Source organism: Pristiophorus japonicus, chromosome 4 (assembly GCF_044704955.1).
Source record: "Pristiophorus japonicus isolate sPriJap1 chromosome 4, sPriJap1.hap1, whole genome shotgun sequence".
NCBI classification, from domain to species: Eukaryota; Metazoa; Chordata; class Chondrichthyes; family Pristiophoridae; genus Pristiophorus; species Pristiophorus japonicus.
This window is the reverse complement of record NC_091980.1, coordinates 187,592,039-187,617,260: the sequence shown is the minus strand read 5'-3', so window position 1 is coordinate 187,617,260 and position 25,222 is coordinate 187,592,039.

Here is a 25,222-nt window from a genome sequence, read left to right as displayed (position 1 = left end):
CAAAGAGCTTAGGGTACGGCAGCAAAGTGGACTAGTAATCCAGAGGCCTGGACTAATTATCTGGAAACATGAGTTCAAATCCCACCACAGCAGGTGTGGAAATTAAATTCAGTAAATTAAATAAATCTGGAATAAAAAGATAGTTTCAGTAATGGTCCCCATGAATTGTCGTAACAAACCCATCTGGTTCACTAATGTCCTTTAGGGAAGGAAATCTGCTGTCCTTATCTGGTCTGGCCTATATGTGACTCCAAACCCACAGCAATATGGTTGACTCTTAACTGCTCTCTGAAATGGTACAATACTCAGTTGTACCAAACCGTCACAAAAAACAACCATAAGAAGAATAAAATCGACGGACCACCCGGCATCAACCTCGGCATCAGCTTCGGACACAACAATGGCATAGCCAGCCCAGTCAACTCTGCAAAGTCGTCTGCACTAATATCTGGGGACTTGTGCCACAATTGGAAGAGATGTCCCAAAGACTAGTCAAACAACAGCCTGACAAAATCATACTCACAAAATCATACCATTCAGTCAATATCATAGACTCTTCCGCCACCTCGGTCCCACCAGCAGGACTAGACCCACCAGAGGTGGCGGCACAGTGATATACAATCGGGAGGGAGTGGCCCTAGGAGCTCTCAAAATTAACTCCGGACCCCGTGTAGCTTCAGGTCAAGCATGGGCAAGAAAACCTGCTGCTAATTATCACCTACCGCCCTCCCTCATACTCCTCCATGTTGAACACCACTTGAAAGAAGCCCTTCGGCTAGCGAGGATACAGAATGTACCCTGGGAGAGGGACTTCATTGCCCATCACCAAAAGTGGCTCGGTAACACCACTACTGATCGAGCTGCAGAGTCCTGAAGGACATAACTGCCAGACTGAGCCTGCAGCAGGTGGTGAGAGAACCAACAAAAGGGAAATACCTACTTGACCTCACCAGTCTACCTGTCACAGATGCATCTGTCCATGACAGTATTGGTAAGAGTGACCTTGTCACAGTCCTTGTGGAGACGAAGTCCCGTCTTCACACTGAGTACACCCTCCATCGTGTTGTGTGGCACTACCACTGTGCTAAATGGGATAGATTCAGAATAGATGTAGCAGATCTATAATGAGATGTGTAGAAGACCATGCCAGGAGCAGCACCAGGTGTACCTAAAAATGAGGTACCAACCTGGGGAAGCTACAACACAGGACGACAGGCATCCTAAACAGCAGAAGCAGTATGCTATAAACAGAGCTAAGCGATCCCACAACCAACGTATCAGATCAAAGGTTTGCAGTCCTGCCACATCCAGTTGTGAATGGTAGTGCACAATTATGCAACTAACGGAAGGAGAAGGCTCCATGAACATCCCCATTCTCAATATGGTAGAGTCCAGCACGTGATTGCAAAAGACAAAGCTGAAGTATTTGCAACTATCTTCAGCCCGAAGTACCGAGTGAATGATTTATCTCGGCCTCCTCCTGAGGTCTCCCCTATTACAGATGCCATTCAGCTAATTCAATTCACTCCACGTGATATCAGGAAATGGCTGAACATGTTGGATACAGCAAAGACTATGGGCCCTGACAATATATATTTTTTCATCACAGGATGGGCGCGTAACTGGCAAGGCCAGCATTTATTGCCCATCCCTAATTGCCCTTGAGAAGGTTACGGTGAGCCACCATTTCAGCGCAGTTAAGAGTCAATCACATTGCTAGGGTCTGGAGTCACATATAGGCCAGACCAGGTAAGAATTGCAGATTTCCTTCCCTAAAGCACATTAGTGAACCAGATGGGTTTGTTATGACAATCCAGTTGTTTTATGGTTGCGGTTACTGATAATAACTTTTTATTCCAGATTTATTTAATAAAATTTTATTGAATTTCCCAAGCTGCCTTGATGGGATATTGAACTTGTGTCTTTGGATAATTAATCCAAACCTTTGAATTACTAGTACAGTAACTTAACCACTATGCCACCATTTCCAGCTGTCATGCTGAAGATTTGTGCTCTACATCTAGAAGTGCTTCTAGATTGTGATATCAGGAGCCCTAGTAAAATTTAAGTCAATGGGAATCAGGGCGAAAACTTTCCACTAGCTGGAGTCATACCTAGCACAAAGGAAGATGGTTATGATTGTTGGAAGCCAATCATCTCAGCCCCAGGACTTTGCTGCAAGTGTTCCTCAGGGCAGTTTTCTAGGCCCAACCATCTTCAGCTACTTCATAAATGACCTCCATTATAAGGTCAGAAGTGGGGATGTTTGCTGATGATTGCACAGTGTTCAGTTCCATTCGCAATTACCATCACCAAATTCCCCACCATCAACATTCCGAGAGTCACCATTGACCAGAAACATAACTGGACCAGCCACTTGTATACTGTGGTTTCAACAGCGAGCCAGAGGCTGGGTATTCTGCGGTGAGTATCTCACCTCCTGACTCCCCAAAGTCATTCCGCCATTTACAAGGCACAAGTCAGGAGTGTGATGAAATTCTTCCCACTTGCCTGGAAGTGTGCATCTCCAACAACACTCAAGAAGCTCAACACCATCCAGGACAAAGCAGCCGGATTGAACCCCAGCCACCACCTTAAACATTCACTCCCTCTATCATGGCTGCAATGTGTACCATCTACAAGATGCACTGCAGCATCTTGCCAAGGCTTCTTCAACAGGACCTCCTAAACTCACAACCTCCACTGCTTAGAGGAACAGGGCAGCAGGCACATGGGAACACCATCACCTCCAAGTTTCATTCCAAGTCACACACCATCCCGACTTGTTAATATATTGCCGTTCCTTCATTGTCACTGGATCAAAATCCTGAAACTTCCTCCCTAACGGCACTGTGGGAGTACCTTTACCTCACGGACTGCAGAAGTTCAAGAAGGCTGCTCACCGCCACCTTCTCAAGGACAATTAGGGATGGACAATAAATGCTGACCTTGCCAGCGATGCCCACGTCCCAGGAACAAATATTTTAAAAAGATGCTTTCAAAAGGAAACTGGATGAGTACATAAAAGAAATGAAATAGAAAGATATGCTGAGATGAGATAGATGGAATGGGAGGAGACTCGTGTGGAGTATAAACACCAGCACAGACACCAGGGTGAAATGGCCTGTTTTTGTGCTGTATATTTTATGCAATTCTATGCTAGCTAAAGAAGCACCTGAAATTTTAATAGGTCAATCTCATTCTTTATAATAGTATTAATGATTTTGAAAGTGTTTTTTATCATTGACGATCTTGAGAGGAAAGAAAGAAATAATTGCAGTTCCAATGTACCTTATCACAACCTCAGGATATCACAGAACATTTTACAACCAATAAGTACAAGTTATTTTTGAAGTATAGTCACTGCTGCCCCATAGGCAAAGCTTGGGGTGAAATCAAATTGTAGGGCAAGCTACTCTAGTCTGCTCCAGCGTGATTCTTGTTGTCCAGCTTGTGTTTACTTGGCAGAGGCCTTGACTGGTACAAGGCCTAGGTTGATGAAGAGAAATAATTGACTACAAATTCAGGAAACTTGCATTTAAATAGCACCTTTAATGCAACAAAATGTCCCAAGGTGCTTCACAGGAGTGCAATACCGAGCCAAAGGAGATATTAGCAGAGGTGACTCTTGGTTTAATTTCTTATCTCAAAGATGGCACCAACAACTATGCAGTGTCAGCTTCAATTATATGTTAAATCCTGGATTATAACCATCTGAGTCAGAGGCAAGAGTGTACCAACTGAGCCAAGTCGGTATGAAAGAAATGTGAGAGAAGTTTTAAAAATAAATAAAAGTTGGAAGGGAAAGAAAGTTTTTACAAAAAAGCTTTGTTTTTTGCAACGATCTGGACCAATTCTGGCTTAATGCGATGTACTAACACTTGAGAATTCAGGATTTAGTATCAATCATTTAATCTATTTCATTGCAGAAATATGAAGACTTTTCAGCAGATGTGAAAGAAAAAGACTTGCATTTCTATAGCGCCTTTCATGACCTCATGACATCAGGATATAGTCGATGTATTTACTGAGGCATATGAAAGCATGGGCCTTACGCTAAACATCCGTAAGGCAAAGGTCCTCCAGCAGCCTGTCCTTGCCGCACGGCACTGCCCCCAATTCATCAAGATCCATGGCGTGGCCCTCGACAACATGGAGCATTTCCCATACCTCGGGAGCCTCTTATCAACAAAAACAGACATTGATGCGGAGATTCAACACCACCTCCAGCGCGCCAATGCAGCTTTCGGCCGTCTGAGGAAAAGAGTGTTCGAAGACCAGGCCCTCAAATCTACCACCAAGCTCATGGTCTACAGGGCTGTAGTAATATCTGCCCTCCTGTATAACTCAGAGGCATGGACGATGTACAGAAGACACCTCAAGTCGCTGAAGATATATCATCAACGATGTCTCCGCAAGATCCTACAAATCCCCTGGGAGGACAGGCGCACCAACATCAGTGTCCTCGTCCAGGCTAACACCCCCAACATTGAAGCACTGACCACACTCGATCAGCTTCGCTGGGCAGGCCACATAGTTCGCATGCCAGACACGAGACTCCCAAAGCAAGTGCTCTATGCGGAGCTCCTTCACGGCAAACGAGCCAAAGGTGGGCAGCAGAAACGTTACAAGGACACCCTCAAAGTCTCCCTGAAAAAGTGCGACATCACCACTGACACCTGGGAGTCCCTGGCCAAAGACTGCCCTAAGTGGAGAAAATGCATTCGGGAGGGCATTGAGCACTCCGAGTCTCAACGCTGAGAGCGTGCAGAAATCAAGCGCAGGCAGTGGAAGGAGCGTGCGGCAAACCAGTCCCACCCACTCCTTCCCTCAACGACTATCTGTCCCACCTGTGACAGAGTCTGTAGCTCTCGTATTGGACTGTTCAGCCACTAAAGAACTCACTTCAGGCGTGGAAGCAAGTCTTCCTCGATTCCAAGGGACTGCCTAGGATGATGATGATGATATCCTAAAAACGCTTTAGAGCCAATGAAGTACTTTTGAAGTATCGTCACTGTTGTAATGTAACAGCCAATTTATGCACAGCAAGCTCCCACAAATAGCAATATGAAAATGATCTGGTAATCTGTTTTAATGATGTTGATTGAGGGATAAGGCCAGGAAACCAGGGACAGCATCCCTTCTGTTCTTCAAAATAGTACCATGGGATCTTTTATATCCATTTTAGAGAGCAGACAGGGCCTCGGTTTAACGTCGCATCCAAAAGACAGCACCTCTGACAGTGCAGCACTCCCTCAGTACTGCATTGGAGTGTCAGACTAGATTTTTGTCCCCAAGTCTCTGGAATGGGACTTCAACCCACAACCTTCTGACTCAGAGGGGAGAGTGCTACCCACTGAGCCACAGTTGGCATAAAAATACAGTCCTTCAGACTTCTCCAGGTACTAAATTATTTGCTTTCTGAATTACACTCATTTGCCTCACTCCATTTTCTTAGAATCAGTTTGCATCACAGCATTAAAACTTGCCTGTGCTGTTTAGAACCTTCTCCAAACAATGGCTTCAAAAAATATATATTCTGTTCGAAATACTTAGAAAATTGGACAGTTTAAACAAACTCTCCTGTGTTTTTCACTAACAATGGAAATCCAACACCGAAGCAGCTTTATTTTAGTATATACTGCAATGTTGATTTACAGATTTATTTAATCATTGATGTTTTTCTTACGTTTCCTTTTCTGTATGTTTATTGCTTCTTGTCTATTTTATCTCTGGATAATTTTAAAGAAAAGCATTATCAATGCTGGAAAGGGTATCCATTAGATTAGAATGAGAGGGAAGAACTTGTAGATATTTTTCCAAATACGTGAGTTAAAAGCAAACATTGGCTGAAGGATCGAGAACCAGAGGACATAGATTTAAGGTGATTGGCAGAAAAACCAATGGGGACATGAGGAAAAATTTATTTACGCAGTGAGTGTTTAGGATCTGGAATGCACTGCCTGAAACGGTGATGGAGGCAGATTTAAGCGTGACTTTCAAAGGAGAAAAAAATTGCAGAGCTACGGGGAAAGGGTGGGGAAGTGGGGCTAGTGCTCTTGCAGAGTGCCGGCATGGGCTTGACAGGTCGAATAGCCTCTTTCTGTGCTGTAACCATTCTATAATTATATGATTCTAACATTTGATTAAATCAAAAACTTCTATTTTAAAGATATTATCATCAGCGACATACAACAACAACAACAATATAGCATCTTTAGTGTGGCAAAACATTCCAAGGCCCTTCAAGGGAGCGTTATCAAACAAAAACTTGATACGGAGGCACATGAGATATTAGGGCAGATGAGAGTTAGGATTCAAGAAGAGTCTTAAAGGAGGGGGAAAAGGTAGAGAGGTTTATGGAGGGAATTCCAGAGCTTAGGGCCTAGGCTACTGAAGGCATATAGTGTAAGAGTTTGTTTTCTAAACCCTTGTTTATGGGTACATGGTACATGTTGACATTACCATGGAGTAAAAATATGGTATTCCCCATCCAGCAAGATACTTAACTTCACAACTACAAAGCCTGTACAAATTTCACTGATGAAACCAAACTCGACTCAACAGCAGCCAGCTCAATTCAGCTTGATTTCATCATTACAGGCCACAGAATAAATGAAATCTGCCTTGCTTTGAACTACACAATTTCTTCCATTTTTCTAAAACATTATTTTTTTAAATATGGTACAAACAACATTTATCATTGCTGATCACCAGAATATTTTCTCTGCTTAAATGCAAATAATTTCTTTATAATTTATATTATGACCAGCTATATTTTAAAAATTTAATACACTTTCTTCCATCTTCATACAATAGTATGTTATCTCAACTCCTTTGTGGCTGCACGGTTTGCACAGAGAGCTGGCACTCATTATGTTTTTGGCTTTACATCTGATGTTTCTTTAAAAACCATAAATTCTATCTGCTGTTTATAGTTCCTTAAGACTTCAAAGTCATTTTAGCACCTCTTTGTGTGTGACTGTCAAAAATCTGTTCTCATCATTTGTGGCAGGGACTCAACTCTGTCTTCCTGACTGATAGGTTACAGTTACATTGGCGATGAGCATTATTTGCACAAATAATTTTTACAGAAGAGCACCACTGTCCAGTACAAGGATGTATCTGTCAAACCAAAAGCCAATAATAGCATCTGGCCTCTAGATTAATATATCTTCTTTTGAGCATATGTGGGAGGAATTGCTATAGAATTCAAGAACCAATAGTTCTTTACATTGCAACCAGGATAGTAAATGGAGAAGTAATGAGTGCATTAATGAGTTATGGGGTAGATTTTTAACTTGCTACTCAGGCACAAAACTGGCTTTGTGCATCATTGTAGAAACTACCCAATTTTCATTTCCAATTAAATCAAAGAAAATTGGATGGTTTCTATAATGGACGGCTGATCCACAAAGCCAGTTTTGTGCCTGAGAAGCAAGTTAAAAATCTACCTCTATAACAATGTAGCACTCCCTCAGTTCTGCATTGGAGTGTCAAACTAGATTTTTGTCCTCAAGTCTCTGGAGTGGGACTTGAACCCACAACCTTCTGACTCAGAGGGGAGAGTGCTACCCACTGAGCCACGGTTGGCATAAAAATACAATCCTTCAGACTTCTCCAGGGACTAAATTATTTTATTCCTGAATTACATTCCTGCCTCATTCCATTTGCTTAGAATCAGTTTGCATTACAGCACTAAAACTTGCCTGTGCTGTTTAGAACCTTCAAGTTCAAGATCAACCTCATAGTCAATGGGAAAAAATATCTAAGGAAAAATTTTTCAGATACTGGACTGGATCTTGCTCAAAACATAACAACACATGCCATTATTAATGCACAAACCGGCCAGCAAGTTCAGGGAATTAACAGATACACATTGAGTTGCGAATGTCCAGAACTTGCTGCTCGATTTATGCTACTCTGTCATTTGCTTCGTACAAACAGCACCTCGCCCTTAGCTTCCTTTTTATTTTTAAGAACTTTCTGGATTTTCACATAATTGCCCATTAAACGCGCCACAAAAAGTTTAGTCTGGTAATTAAAAGCGTAATCACCCTTTTAACGACATAATAATTGTTAATGCATTGGCAATCAACCACACTGGCCTAAAGAGGGAACAATTGAAACCATGGCGTTTCATTCCTTCAGATAATGAATTATTCTTAGAGATTTTAAACTTTTAAAATTTCAAACTGTAATGTATTTGCTTCATGGGTTCTTTGTTTAAGAATTCATAGCAAAACTTTGCTGTTAAAAACTAGTTGGTTTATTAGCAAAAGGTTTAACAATCACACTATACATTGCAAGTTCAACTATTTTAGTTGTGCACTTTAAACAAATGCCCCCTGCAACAGGGGATCACGTTCTCAAATACATTTTTTTCCAGTGCCCCTTTTTTGGGGGGGGAGGGGGGGTGGGGGTTTTAGGGCACTAAAAACAGAAATTATACAAGTGCCCCCTGGGAAATTAAACAAATTAAACTTTAAACTTAAATGATCAAATTAAAATTTGGTTGCCGGGGGTGATGATGCACTCCAGTCCCTCCGGCGCCCACCTCTACATTACGAGTTCATTCACTAGGCTGACAACCACCTGCCTCATCATGGATCCCCTGAACACAACTGGCTGGGGTTTTATTGAGTCTTGTAAACATCACGTGACTGGCTAAGCCACTCCCAACTCAACAGTTCTACAACTATTTTAAATTGAACAGATAAAACCAAGAGTCCCCTTTGATAAGGGCACTAAAACCCAAAAATTAACACTATTTTACACTTTTTTTGCATGCATAATGCCCACTTAACGTCTATTTTAACGCTGAAATGACATATAACATGCTTAGATCGCCCATTTAGCAACAAAATGGAAACTGACCCCCATTTTTCGAACACTTATCGCTGAGCGTTACTTTGCCCATGTGCGTAACGCTGGGAAAAAATAATACCGTCCGCCCACTTTTTTGGGGCGGAATCATCAGAATGGGTGAAACCAACGGCTATATCGCCCAGCGTTACTTTCCGCACGTAATTAACACTGTGATTCAATAATACCGGCCACCCACTTTGTTTTATCATAAAGATCACATTTGCCGAAACTAACACCCAGGAGATTGCCCACCATCACTTTCACCACATCATGGATGCTGCCCAGAAATGTAGCATTCACTGCCAGTATAATTTGCTGGTGGTCGACAACAAGTTGCACATTCAGGGAGTGGAATCCCTTGCGGTTCCTGAAAACCTCTGCATCTTGAAAAGGTGCCTGGATCACGATGTGCTTACAGTCTATTACTCCCTGCACCTTGGGGAAGTTAGCAATTCGGTAGAATCCTAAGCCCTCTCAGTCTGAGCCTCCCTGGTCATAGGGAAGTTGATAAAGTCCATCCTGTGTGCGTACAGGGCTTCAGTGACCTGTCTAATGCAGCAATGTGTGGCATGCTGAGACATACCGCAAATGTCGCCAGCTGAGGCCTGAAAATAACCCGATGCGTAGAACGACAGTGCCACACTGACTTTGACCACGACGGACAGTGCAGTACTAATGGTGTTGGCAGGCTGCAGATCTCCCCTTATCAGCTGGCATACCTCAGTGATAACCCGTTTGTGGAAGCACAGTCTCCGAAGGCAGGTGGTGTCGAGCAAGTTGAGGTAAGACTGCTTCTCCCTGCACTTGCGGGAGGTGTAACGTCTGGTCCTCCTCATCAGTCTGGCACATCTTACATTGGACACATGACGCTGTTGAGTGTACCTTCTGCCATCTTGACTCTGCAGCATATAAGTGGTCATCAAGAGAGGGTGAGAAAAGACAGGCTCCATTCCAATAGCTGTCTGTTTTCCACCGATTGGTCACAAAGAATGAATGTCCCGGTGAAGACACCTAGACTAAATTCCAATCATCCACAGTATGATAAGATGTTTGTTCAGATGTTCACATCACCTCCAAACACCTCCAGAGTACATCCGAACTCCCCCGAGCTTGAAACAGCAGCCTTTTAAATGATGTGGCATGTGATTTAAAACATGGCGTCCATACCGCTGTGAATAGTTCCACATTTTCCTGGCGGTTTCTTGGGCGAGCGATATTGTGGGCGATATATGTGCGAGCACTGTATCTGACTTGTTTAACAATCAGCCACAAGGTCAATGCTGGATGCTTGGTGACAAAGGATATGGCCCCTCCACCTGGCTGATGACCCTCTGCGTGACACACACACCGAAGCTGAGAGGCGATACAACGAGAGCCACAGAGCCACTCGCAATATCGTGGAGAAAACCATTGGAGTGCTTAAGCAGCGCTTTAGATGCCTGGATCACTCAGGAGGCAAGCTCCAATACCACCCTAAGCAGGTAGCTCAATTCGTGGTGGTGTGCTCCATGCTGCACAACTTGGCTATCAGGAGAGGACAAGAATTGCCAGAAGAGTCTGACAGTCCATCTAGGCAGAAAGAGGAAATGGAGGATGAGGAGGCGGACACTGACATCGGCCCAGACAATCAGGCTGATGCCGAAGCCATGCCCCCGCCCCACCGTAGACCGCATGAAAGGGCCCGTGGTGGCATCATAACTGCAAGATTCTTGCGTCAGGAGCTCATAAATGAACACTTTGTCTGAAAGAACTTTGGTGGTATTTACAAGGCTGACACACTGCTGGGTGTGCAGGTCATACATCAATGGTGGGCATCACCTTGGTGACAGTTAAAGTTTAAGTTGATTGAAGTTAAGTGTAATTATACCCTTTGATGTTAAGGAGTCACCAGTGTGTAACAGTGCAGCTATCTGAGCCAATGCGCAACAAGGTTTTGTTAAATAAAAAACATTTAAACCGAACATTTGTCTGAAATCATAAGTATTTCTTTAAAAACCAACCTCCGCCCCTGCCCCACCCCCGCTTCTCATCCCCACCTCTACCCTTCCCATCCTGACTCCAAGTTGTCTGGCTTAGGAGCTCCTCAGGCGATGCTTCATTGGTGGGGGGGGGGGTGGGGGAGGGTTGGTTGGATGGATACGGGAGAGAACGTTCCGGAGGTGGGAACGTGCTCCAAGCCAGAAACAAGATGTTGCTCCTGGCTCTCATGTGTCGTTGGCAATGGAGGTGCGGCACCTTGGGGTGCAGTGCCACGCTCCGGGACCACTGGGAGCCCTCTGCCATCTGTGTTCCTGGCTACTAGCTCCAGGGCCTCCTCCATCCCTTCTATGTTATATATTATTTTTTTGGACAACAACTCAGTGCCAACTATGTTCTTGGTGCTTAGTAGGCTTTTTGCTGCTGGTGAATCTTCCTCGTGCCTCCCACAACAGCCAAACAAACACACACCACAGCCACACACGCTTTCAGTCCCTCTTTGCTCCTTCTCTCTCTGTCTCCTCTTCTGCGCATGTAATGATGACCCCTGACCTCCTGAATCATGGGAAACGAGCGATGACATGACATTGCTAAGTACGGCGATACTTTACGGCAGAAGGTCAGAGAGAGTTAACGTTAACGCCCATTTCAGATTGCTCGCGGTAACGCCCAATTTCAAAAATGGAGACTAGGGACATTGAGATTGGGTGACAAGCCGGCGATATGAAAACCCATTTTTACCGCCCATGCCGGAAATAACGCCCATTTTTGGGCGATCTGCACAAAGGTATAAAATCTAGCCCATAAACTTTAAAGGAACCTTAACAAATCAATTTAAAATTCTGTTCAACAGCTCTACAAACCTGTGAGCATACTCACAGGTGCATACATTACACAAACTTAAAAGATCATTCTTACTTTTCTGTTTCTTTTTTCTTTTTCTTATTATCCAATGTTTCTTTCCCTCTATTTCCATCTCTTCCTTTGCCTGATTTGATGCTGATTCACTTTATTTCTTTCTCCATCATTTCTGTTTCATTCTCATTGGTAAAGGAGGTACACTGTTGGTCCTGATGTTCACTAAGTTGCCAGTTGCCTCATTGCCCCTGCCATGTCTTTATCAGCTTGCTTTTTTCATGCTGCAGGATGCAGGAAAAGTCTAACTAATGGATTATGCCAGGAGATGCCCTGCTCCAGCAAGAATGGCTTTTTTCAGAGAAGTTTATTTCATAAGTTTCTTTTCAACTGCCAACCACCTGTGTCGTGCCTGGAAAATGGGCGACTAGAAAAGGAAAATCTGGTGGGCACCATGGAAAGCCATTTGCCCGCCTGATTCAATTTGCCAGCAGGCCTTTATATGAGCGCCCAGCACAACTGGCCAAAACAGGCAAGAGGCTGTTTAAATATGGAATCAGCATCTAATGCTGATTGTAGGACTCCAATTACAATTTTAATGATCAAATGGGGCAGAGTTCGCTTAAGAAAAAGTAAGTTTTTAGATTTTCAATCATACTCCCGCTCATTGGGCTAAATGTTGGATAGCCTCTGAAAACGAGCATGGGGATCATGATGCACAATTAAGTAGCGTCCATTCAATGTAATGCAGGCATCACTAAGTTTGCATGCTGCCTGCTAATTGTAATGATAATGGCGTGCAAGTCCGCGCGAAATGTGCTGCTGAGTGGCTGCGTGCTCATCAGGGAGCCCAAGTTTGTATGAGGCTAGCACCAATTAAAGCTAGCCTGCAGTTCTTAAAGCTAGCCTACACCTCTTAAAAGGGAAGTGCGTTCTGGTTGCAGCAGGTACTGGAAGTCATTGTAGAAAAGTGAAGATGGCGCAACGTGGCAGAGAGGGGACTCCGAGATTTTCAGATGCAGCACTCAAGACTCTGTTACAGGAGGTGGACAGGAGGAGAGATGCCGTGTATCCACAGAGGGCCAGAAGGCCATCCAGGCAGACACTGAGAAGGGAATAAGAGCAGATAGCCATCGCAGTCATTGCAAGCAGTGTAGCCTCGAGGACCTGGATGCAGCGCCGAAAGAAGTTTAATGACGTCACACTAGTAGTCAATGTCAATAAATCCATCTTCAAATGCCATATCCCACAAACTGTACTACTAGCCTCAAACACTGCTCAATTCACCACACATGCACTAATCACCTGTCAACAATCTCTATCAATCATGACTCATATTTCACGTTCATATGCTCCATTTCACCCACACAAACTTACCACTTCTATAAGCCTTACACCCACATCTTACAGATTGCACATACTACCACCTATTTATCCATAACAGCCAAATCAGCCAAACACAGTGAACCACAATCACTGGCACGCTTCCCGCTCTGTTGCAGGACAAGGTGGCACACAATCATAGGCAGCTGCTGCTAACTAGAGGGGACAGGCACACCTCCATATTCTGACCCTGTTCAAGAAATCAGTGCTCACCATAACGTGATTGGCTGTGACTGAGGTCGTGGCCACCGGCAGGGCTGAAGCCATTGATGATGACGGTATGCTCATACCTAATCATCCTTCACACATCCAACTTTCTCCTCATCCCACAGTCTCTGCTGACTTACAAGTTGCAGATGGTGTAAGCATGGACCACTTACTTCCCCCCTCTCTCCCCCTTCACCACAACCCTACTCATTCTCTAGTACAGCTTGTGTGCCTTTCTTAATCCAGAGACCCAAGAAATTCAACCTGGCCAGCCAGTGGTGCAAGAAGAAGAGGAGAGAGATGATGAAGTCGAAATACCATCGCTCGATCTGACACTCACAGCCACCGGCTCAGATACTGGCACTGCACGGACTTTAGAGAGTAGCTTAGGGGCTGGATCTGCACATAGTGAGCCACAAGGAACAAGTGGGCTACAGCCAGGGCAAGGGGAAAGGCAGTTCCCCGGAGGGCTAGGTCGCACATGAGTTCTGCTGCAAGGAGAGGACTTCAATGGGGCTACCTACAGAAAAATACCAATGTGCACAACGAATTGCTTGGTGCAATGGCAGACCTGCTGGAAAGACTGAGTGCAATGTCAAGGAGCATGGAGGAGTCAGGCACCAAACTTGCACAGGGCTTTGCACAGAGATTGGAGCCCATCCTTTACAGCATTGAAGGGATGGGCAGATCCATTAGTGCACTTGTGGACCCAACCATCATGCAGCATCTGCTGGCTGATGTCTCAGTTTCCATTTCATCACAAGCACAATCCACCCTACGTCTGAATGCTGCAGTGGAAGCTCAGACTGAAGTCATGCAAGCTCAGATTGCTCTCATGAAGGCTCAGCTTGCTGTCACGCAAGCTCAGACTGCTGCCATCTTGGCTGGGTTTACCAGTGTGGAAAGGGGCTTGCAGAGTGTTACAGCATTCCAGCATTCTGTTCTCCCAACAGACTGCTCTTTCTCCATAGCATATCTTGAAAGTTAGCAGTATAGAAATGTTTGATTGTTGCCACTCGTCATTTGGCCTCCCAACAGATGGCTAGGATTGCTGAGGTGCCGCCCCAGGGCAAGTGGCAGTGACTCCGTAGAGGACGAACCTGCTGTCCTCTCACAGGATGATAGCATTTGTCCTCCCACGACTGCTACTCCGCCAGTGCCCTTGCAGTTGCATGTCAGCCAGCCAGCCCAGACTGCTACCACCCATGCCAAGATGGTGCAGTCCACAGCGGGCATTCTAGGCCCAGAGTTGCTCGAGGTCATCCTGCAAGGCTACTGCAGTCTCTCCCACTGAAAATAAGCAGTATTCCACCAGCCATGCTGCAGCCACTGGGGTAGTACTTTGTAGGAGCACTAGGACAGACAAAGCCACACGCAAGACAGATACTAACACAGCTCAGTGAATTGTACATGTAGCATGACATTGAATTTTGATTGAATTAGCCATTGGCTAGACAACATAACAAATAACAAGTCGCAACAATCAAACATTTCTATGCTGCTAACTTTCAAAATATGTTGTGGAGAAAGAGCAGTTGAGTGGAACTAATTGGGTGTCTCTTTCAAAGACTCAACACAGGCATATTGGGCCATATTGCCTCATTCTGTGCTGTATGATTCTATGATTATTCAATGATAACATCAACAACTTCAACTTCTGCAGCACTCCTCTTTACATGACAAAGAAAAAGAACAGACAATATCAAGCAAGAGGAAAAATGTTGGGGGATGGGTTAAGGTGAGGGGTGACATAGGTATGGTTGAAGAGAAGTGTGTTGAGATAGCAGGGAGAGAGGTGGGAAGATGGAGGGAACTTGATTAGATGTTAGAGAACAGAACTGCGAGGCAGGAAGGCAGCTGGGGCGTGGAGCAGAGGTATGTCTGACATCGGGGTGGTGGGGAGAGAGTCGGAGATCATGCTGGAGGAGTCAAACATCACGATGGAGGGAGGAGTCGGACATCGCAGGGGTTGGTTGGCTGATCTCAGAGGAGGGGGGGGATTGTGCCATCATGCCTGTGCTGAGTCTTTGAAAGAGATACCCAATTAGTTCCACTCAACTGCTCTTTCTCCATTGCATATTTTGAAAGTTAGCAGTGTAGAAACAGTTGCAGGGTCCCTATTGCATGGAAATAAGATTGGTGGGCCATGAGGAAACACATCTATTCCTCCTGGCCCACAAGCAGGGTGTAAAGGCACTTACCCGGTGGATCCGGCCTTTCATGCCTCCCTTCAGCTGTCGGGTTTCCAGAAGCCCAGTAAACCCAGCCTGCAGACCTTAAAACTAAAAATTAAGTTAAATTGGTGGCACGTAGCCTCGGTAAAATATTTTAGTGTCAGATTGTGTTGGTCACCTGCCCCAATCCACCTATGTTAAAATTGGAGCCAGGTTGCCAATTTTTTAATTTTTAATCACCCACCTGCCCTTGGAGGTTAAGACTACCCCCCATAATGTCTGAAGATTTTGCTACTAATGGAGAAGCAAAGGGCTGTAGATTCCATGGAAGGACGTAAAGCTGGAGGAGATCACTAAAGTAGAGTGGTGTGAAGCCATGAAATTTTCAAGTCAATTCGCTGTGCCACTGGGAGCCCAGTGGGACTTGAACAAGAGGGCTGATGAGAGTGCAGCATTATGTGCGGTGAGGATAAGGACTACAGCCTTTTGACTGAGGCAGCAAGGAGAGCTCTTGAGAAGGCAACCCTCAAGGTGGTGATGACACAATAAGGGCATTGGTGGAAAATGTTGCAGAAGTAAAAGAAAGAAATCTTGATAACAGAGCAGATACAAAAAATTATTTAACAAAAATACCAGTTACTGACAAAATTGACATCAAATGGACAACAATATCATACAGCCTGCTCCTTCACACTTTGATGTTTATAGTGTCTATTAGAACTTGTGGAAAATCAGTTCTACACCAAAGGAGGGTGCACCAAATTATACTTTGTGTCTTCTGAAATTGAGATTAAAACTATCAGTAGTCATGTTATGTTAATGACTTCTAAAAGAATAATCATGTGTAACCCTTTAGAAATATTACATTTCTGGTATGTCTTATAGAGCAAATGCTTCAGAAGAGAGATGTGTCTCTTCTAGACATTTCTCCAAAAGAGGAATTACCTTTGGCACAGATTAATTCCTGACATACTGATAGGATTTGCTGAATGGGGATTATTTGATGATTAACAGGATGGTCTAATCACCATTAAAATGTCCGATTAAACAAGGTTCAGCTGTATTCCAATTTTGTTTGCTGGAAACTTTTGTATCTATTGCCAATTTCCATATGTTTGGCACATAGTTAATGTGTCAGCTATCTCTAATTATACATATAAACAACAAGCCTTGTAAATCTGAAAATCTTGGCATTTCTTTTGTATAGGTCTTGCCTATTTTCCAGACCAGATGCATTCCTACATATTTGTCTGACACCAAGATTCCATGCAATGAAGAACTTCTGTGTCTTGCGTGATGTAGAAAAACAGATCGGAGATGGATTGTAACTTTAAAATATTTTGGCTGGTACATGTACTGCTTAAGTAATTATAACCTTAGAATATGTCCTTATGCACATTTTCACAAAGCATGTGCTGTGATCTTTAGACTTTCTTGGTGTAATGTATGCACCTATGAGTATGCTGACTGGTTTATAGAGTTGTTGAGTTGTGAGTGGCTTAGCCAGTCACGTGATGTTCACAAGATTCAATAAAATCCCAGCCAGTTGGGTTCAGGGGATCCACAATGAGGCATGTGGTTGTGAGCCTGGTGGATACACTGGTAATATGTGGTACGATTGTTAAACCTTTGCGAATAAGCCAACGAGATCTTAATAGCAAAGAACCGATAAAGCAAATACATTACATTTGGTTAATCTGTTAATTAAATACTTTGCCACTAATTCATAGAAACTGGTGTCATAGAAGTCACATAAATTATTATTAGAATGCTTGGACTCAGTAGTTTTCACCAGCAGTATCTATTGTTCAGCAATTTTATAAAGCAGAGGATGCTCCGGTGGTGTGCAAAAGGGTATCAAGCAATAGCCCAGTTGCTTGATATATTGTTTTGCATCTTCTGCCCGTCTTGCCCGCTCCCACCAAGTTTTATGCAGATCTGGGGTGCAAAGATGATTGGAAATGAACTCTGCTAATTCCTGCCTCTTTGCACCGCCCCCCCCTCTCCCATTTCCAGATGCCAAGCCTGCTGACAGAGGGTATATCTGCATAAATCTGGGTACGTATATGCCAATGATAGAAAATTAGGGAAATACATCCTGTTGTGTATCTGTAACGCATGCACTCCCATGTTCCGCCACCAGGGAGCGCATTCCCGGAAGTCCCAAGGGATCCCTGCATCCCTTGGGAGCACTGTATATAAACCGGTCCCTAAGGCCTGTTCCTCACTCTGGAGTGTCTTAATAAAGACTGCGTTCACTGTTACTTTAACCTCCCTGTGTGCAGTCTCATCTGTGTTAGGAACACAATAACTGGCGACGAGTATGCTAATCCAATGCAAAGATGCAGCAAACTGTGGGCATCCTGGAAAAGTTCTTGGAGGGTGAGGACTGGGAAGCCTATGTCGAACGGCTAGACCAACGAGCTGGATGGAGAAGGAAGCCCTGCAAAAAGGAGAGCGGTCCTCCTCACGGTCTGCGGGGCACCAACCTACAGCCTCATGAAGAATCTTCTGGCTCCGGTGAAACTCACAGATAAGTCGTATGAGGAGCTGTGTACACTGGTTCGGGAGCATTTTAACATAAGGGAGAACATGCTGATGGCAAGGTATCGGTTCTACACGTGCCAGCGATCTGAAGGTCAGGAAGTGGTGAGCTACGTCGCCGAGCTAAGGCGACTTGCAGGACAATGTGAGTTTAATGGCTACCTGGAGCAGATGCTCAGAGACTTTTTTGTACTGGGCATTGGCCATGAGACCATCCTACGAAAACTTTTGACTGTAGAGACACCGACCCTCAGTCAGGCCATTGCGATATCACAGGTGTTTATGTCCACCAGTGATAACACCAAACAAATCTCTCAGCACACAAGTGCTTGCAAGGTTCATAAATTAACTGGAACTGTGTTTGTGAGCAGAAGTGTACAGGGCTGAAACCACGAGTCTGCAACTGCCAGCAGGCCTCAGGTGACCCAAATGACTCAGAGTCCGCAACAAAGGATGAACGCAAGGCAATTTACACCTTGTTGGTGTTGTGGAGGCTTCCATTCAGCCTATTCATGCCGCTTCAAAGGGTATGCTTGCAAGAACTGTGGAACAATGGGGCACCTCCAACGAGCTTGCAGCTGCAAAACCTGCTAGCCACCACGCGGCAGAGGAAGATCAGTCCATGGTGGATCAAAGCAATTTCAAGCCTCAGAGAGGAGGCAGGTGCTGAAGTACATGGGGTGCACACATTTTCGATGAAATGTCCACCTATAATGCTAAATGTAAAATTGAATGTCTTACCCGTAGCCATGGAACTGGACACTGGCGCTAGCCAATCCATCATGAGTAAAAAGATGTTTGAGAGACTGTAGTGCAACAAGGCACTCAGACCAGCCCTGAGCCCCATCCATACGAAACTGAGAACATACACAAAAGAGCTCATCACGGTCCTGGGCAGTGCCATGGTCAAGGTCACCAACAAGGGCATGGTGCATGAACGCCCACTCTGGATTGTCCCGGGCGATGGCCCCACACTGCTTGGAAGGAACTGACTGGGCAAAATCCGCTGGAACTGGGATGACATCCGAGCACTATCACATGTCGATGAGGCCTCATGTACCCAGGTTCATAACAAATTACCTTCCCTTTTTGAGCCAGGCATTGGAAACTTTTCCGGGGTGAAGGTGCGGATCCACTTGGTACCAGAGGCATGACCCATTCACCACAAGGCACGAGCAGTACCTCACATGATGAAGGAGAGAGTGGAAATCGAGAGTGGACAGGCTGCAATGCGAGGGCATCATTTCCCCAGTGGAATTCAGTGAGTGGGCCAGCCTGATTGTTCCAGTACTCAAAAGGGATGGCACGGTCAGGATTTGAAGCAATTATAAAGTAACTATTAATCGTTTCTCGCTACAGGACCAATACCGGCTACCTAAGGCAGACGACCTATTTGCGACGCTGGCAGGTGGCAAGACATTCACCAAACTCGACCTGACTTCGGCCTACATGACGCAGGAGCTGGAGGAGTCTTCGAAGGGCCTCACCTGCATCAACACGCACAAGGAACTGTTCATCTAAAACAGATGCCCGTTTGGAATTTGGTTGGCTGCAGCGATCTTCCAGAGAAACATGGAGAGCCTACTCAAGTCGGTACCACGCACGGTGGTTTTTCAGCACGACATATTGGTCACGGTTCGGGACACCGTTGAGCACCTACAAAACCTGCAGGAGGTCCTCCAGCGACTGGATCGCGTAAGGCTGCAGCTGAAGTGGTCGAAATGCGTCTTCATGACAACAGAAGTGGAGTTTTTGGGGAGAGAGATCACGGCGGATGGCATTCACCCACAGACGCCAAGACAGAGACTATCAGGAACGTGCCCAGGCCACAGAACCTCACGGAGCTGCGGTCGTTCCTGGGACTCCTCAACTATTTTGGTAACTTCCTACCGGGGTTAAGCACCCTCTTAGAGCCCTGACATGTGTTATTGTGTAAAGGTGAGAACTGGGTATGTGGAAAAAACCAAGTAATTGCTTTTGAGAAAGCCAGAAACATTTTATGCTCCAACAAGCTGCTTGTATTGTATAACCCATGTAAAAGACTTGTGCTAGCATGTGATGCATTGTCGTACAGAGTCGGGTGTGTATTACAACAAGCTAACGTTGCAGGGAAGTTGCAACCTGTCGCCTCTGCCTCCAGGAGCTTGTCTAAGGCTGAGAGAGCCTACAGCATGATTGAGAAAGAGGCTTTAGCGTGTGTGTTCGGGGTAAAGAAAATGCATCAAATTTGAGCTGGAAACCGATCACAAGCCCCTCATATCCCTGTTCGCTGAAAACAAGGGGATAAATACTAATGCCTCAGCCCGCATACAAAGGTGGGCACTCGAGCTATCAGCGTATAACTATACCATTCGCCACAGGCCAGGTACCGAGAACTGTGCAGATGCTCTCAGTCGGCTACCATCGCCCGCCACGGGGCTGGAAATGACGCAGCCTGCAAACTTGTTGATGGTGGCGCAGCCCACAGACTTGTTGATGGTCATGGAAGTGTTTGAAAATGATAAATCACCTGTTACAGCCCGCCAGATTAGGACTTGGACCAGCCAAGATCCTCTGCTGTCCCTAGTAAAAAAGTGTGTACTGCATGGGAGCTGGGCCAGCATTCCCGTTGAAATGCAAGAGCTAATCAAGCTGTTCGAGTGGTAAAAGGATGAACTGCCATTCAGAGAGACTGCCTGTTGTGGGGTAGCCACATAATGCTACCCAAAAAGGGCAGGGAGACATTCATCTCGAATCTCCACAGCTCACACCCGGGTATAGTAATGATGAAAGCAATAGCCAGATCCCACGTGTGGTGGCCCGGTATCGACTCTGACTTGGAGTCCTGTGTGGCCAATGCAGCATGTGTGCTCAGTTGAGCAACGCGCCCAGAGAGGCACCACTAAGTTTGTGGTCCTGGCCCTCCAGACCATGGTCAAGGATCCATGTCAACTATGCGGGCCCGTTTCTCGGTAAAATGTTCCTGGCGGTGGTGGATGCTTTTTCAAAATGGATTGAATGTGAAATAATGTCGGGAAGCACCACCACCGCCACCATTGAAAGTCTGAGGGCTATGTTTGCCATCCACAGCCTACCTGACATACTAGTCAGTGACAACGGGCCATGTTTCACCAGTGCCAAATTTAAAGAATTCATGACCCGCAATGGGATCAAACATGTCACCTCGGCCCCGTTTAAACCAGCCCCCAATGGGCAGTCAGAGCGGGCAGTACAAACAATCAAACAGAGCCTTAAAAGAGTCACAGAAGGCTCACTCCAAACCCGCCTGTCTCAAGTACTGCTCAGCTACTGCACGAGACCTCACTCGCTCACAGGGGTGCCCCCGACTGAGCTACTCATGAAAAGGACACTTAAAACCAGACTCTTGCTGGTTCAATCCAACCTGCATGGTCAGGTAGAGAGCAGGCAGCAGTAACAAAATGTAAACGATGGTCGCTCCACTGTGTCACGAGAAATTGATCTGAATGACCCTGTGTATGTGCTAAACTATGGACATGGTCCCAAGTGGATCATGGGCACGGTGATAGCTAAAGAAGGGAGTAGGGTGTTTGTAGTCAAACTATGGACAAATTTGCAGATAGCACCTGGACCAAATGAGGCTGCGGTTCACAGACTGCCCTGAACAACCCACAGCAGACATCACCTTTTTCGAGCCCACAACACACACCCAAAGGATCAACGACAGCACCCCGGACCAGGAAATTGAATCCATCATGCCCAACAGCCCAGCAAGGCTAGGCTCACCCAGCAGCCCTGCAGGGCCAATAACATGCCAGCCCAGCGAGGGCACAGCCAACACACCAGAACAGACATTTGTACCGAGGCGGTCTACCAGGGAAAGAAAGGCTCCCGACCGCCTCACCTTGTAAATAGTTTTCACTTTGACTTTGCTGGGGGAGTGATGTTGTGTATCTGTAATGCATGCACTCCCATGTTCTGCCACCAGGGAGTGCATCCCCTGAAGTCCCAAGGGATCCCAGCATCCCTTGGGAGCACTGTATAGAAGCCAGCCTCTAAGGCCTGTTCCTCGCTCTGGAGTGTCTTAATAAAGACTGAAGTCACTGTTACTTTAACCTCTCTGTGTGCAGTCTCATCTGTGTTAGGAACACAATACATCCTCCAATGTGTTTCCCATGATTTGGATTCTTTGAACGTTGGACTTAGTGACTACCTGTTAGACGCAAGCATTTAGCTTTCTCCTGCCATACAGCAGGTTTGCCATGGCTAACTCTGCCCCACTGCACCACTATTTCACCATTACAGTCCAAAGACCTCTATTCCGGTATTTAATTCATCTTGTGGCTGGAAGGTTGGCCAGAGTCAGAGATGCATCTCTGTGGTGGATGGATGTTCCGCTCCCACCCTTCAGGTAATGCACCCCAATCACTGGGGAGTGGGCATGTGGAAAGTCTAAACCATTGAATCCAAAATGATGACTTGCCATGTTGGGGCAAAGTCAGGAGATTTACAAAAAATCAAAACTACATTTACTACAATTCTGATGAAGTGTCCACACTCAAAACATTATTCTCTCTTTTCATTTTACAGATGTATTCTACTTTAGCTTGGAGAATGGGGCACATCCTAATGAAATCTTCCAATAAGAAAGGTTCATTGTTTATTCTCAGTGATTTTTGAGGTAGGTTTTCTTGTTTTGAGATATACCACCTATCATTCCAGCTGAGAACTGAGAAAAATCAACACAAATGGGCTACAGTGTAACACTTTAGGACTAATAACGGATTACGGACTTTTATGAAAGCACAGGCTAGTTCTTTCTTCATCTACTCAGCCAGAAATAACACATGGTGCCATCATAATTATTAATACACCTGTTTATTTTTACAGGAAGTACAAGGTTTCCATGTTGAAAAGTAGATAAAATGTATTTTAAAGATAGCTAATGTGTTGAATATGTATTTGCTTTTTGAATAAACTGCATAATATACTCAATAGGTTCTTTTCTTCCCATTGAAATGATGAGAACATCAGTTTGTGTAAAATTCATTCTACTAGATCCAGGATATGCTTTTCCTTACCTCGCGCATTGTGTCTAATTAGCTTAGTTGGTAGCACTCTCGTCTCTAAGTCAGTAAGTTGTGGCTTTGAGCCCCACTCCAACTCATGGGCACATAATCTGAGATGACACCTGAGTGCAGTACTGAGGGAATGTTGCATTGTTGAAAGTGCGAGCACTTGGATAAAATCTGAAGCCAATGTCATGTCTGTTTGCTCAGGTGGACGTTAAACATCCCATGGAACAATTTGAACAAGAGTCCAATGTTCAGGCCAACATTTCTTCCTTCACTTTGTTGTGTGAAAATTGGCTTCCATATTTGCTTACAAGAACAATGACTACTTGGGGAGTGGGGGGAGGGAGGGAAACACTTTTTTGAATCTCCCATGATAAGATGTTTTTGTTATTCATTCCAGGGATGTGGGCATCACTGGCAAGGCCAGCATTTATTGCCCATCCCGAATTGCCCTTGAAACGGTGGTAGTGAGCTGCCTTCTTGACGTGATCGGAGCCTAGGAGAGGCGTGAGTTCAGGGCCCAGGGGCAGCACGGGTCAGCCCACATTGCAATATGTGTGTGCACTAGGTCCGTGAGCACAGCTGGTCTCCAGTCGTCTCGGTTAATCCTTGTCACTGGATCAAGACCTAGCTCTGTCAAACTCATGTGGTGGCTGGTGTGCAACGGCCACCACATGTTAAACAAATCCACGCACAGGCATTTTCCGCCCTTCAACATGTAGTTCAGGACCTGGAATATTAGGTCCTTCATTGAAACACCTGTGAACTCATCCATTTTTGGCATGGAAGCAAGTCATCCTCGATATGAGGGACCGCCTGTGATGATGATGATGAACCGCTGCTGTCCATGTGGTGAAGGTCCTCCCACAGTGCTGTTAGGGAATGAGTTCCAGGATTTTGGCCCAGCGACGATGAAGGAATGGCGAAATATTTCCAAGTCAGGATGGTGTGTAACTTGGAGGGGAACTTGCAGGTGATGGTGTTCCCATGCGCCTGCTGCCCTTGTCTTTGAAGGTGGTAGCGATCATAAGTTTGGGAGGTGCTGTCAAAGAAGCTATATATATGAAATATAAGGTTTTTTTTCTTTCTTTAGTCTTCTTCTTAGATGGTCCCTCGTATCGAGGATGACTTGCTTCCACACCAAAAAGGGATGAGTTCACAGGTGTTTCAATAAAGGACCTGATATTCTCGGTCCTGAACTACATGTTGAAGGGTGGAAGATGTCTGAGCGTGGATTTTTTTAACATGTGGTGTCCATTGCACACCAGCCACCACATGAGCTAGACAGTGGCAAGGATTCAATACTCAGTTTAACCCCATGCAGATTCTTCTGAATGGGGATGAGAACATGTGACTTAAACATCTGAAGTATTGTACAAGCATAAACTCTCAAATAAATAAAAATATATAAGACATGCATCTGCTGCAAATGATAGATAATGATACAAGCAAAAAAAAATAGGTGATGTTTAACCTTAACATAATCGTGTAAGTACCCAAGAGGTATGACTCATTCTTTATGCAGTGGAACGGGTAAAGTCACGTCAAGGGGAAGCATTGTTTAAATGCCAGTCTGCAGGGGATGGTTACGGCTGAACTGTGATGTTAGTAATAAATGACTAGTTGAGTTGTCAAGTCAACTGTAACATTGTTTCCATACTATCTGGAATAGAGAAGATTCCTAAGGCATAAGATCCTACAAGATGTGAATTTAAACTGTACAGGGCTTGTGGAAAATCCTCATTATCTAAATGGATCATAGTCAGTTTTGCAGAATGCAGTTGTTCTTTAATTTAGCAATGATTTTCATGCAATATAAAAATTCTCACAACTAACAATGGCAATTTCTCAGTGACATATTCAATGCTGAATGTATCAGAGTCCCAGTGGTGTTATTTAAGTGAATTTACCTACAGGCGAAATAAAATAAATCATGACTTTAATGATAACATATTGCCTTTAAATTATCTGCAAAAGTCATGTGCACTACATTACCTTCATAATGGAACGCTCAGTACTCTGCATCCAAAAAAGGACAAATTATGTTACATGTAAACATTGAATCTTTGTTTTGTGGATTGAGATGAGTATTGATCGTCCCCTTTCTGGCTGGTCCTATAGATATCAGGTATTACCAGGTCTATGTACAAATGAGAAGAAAGCTCAAGGAGTGAATTTATA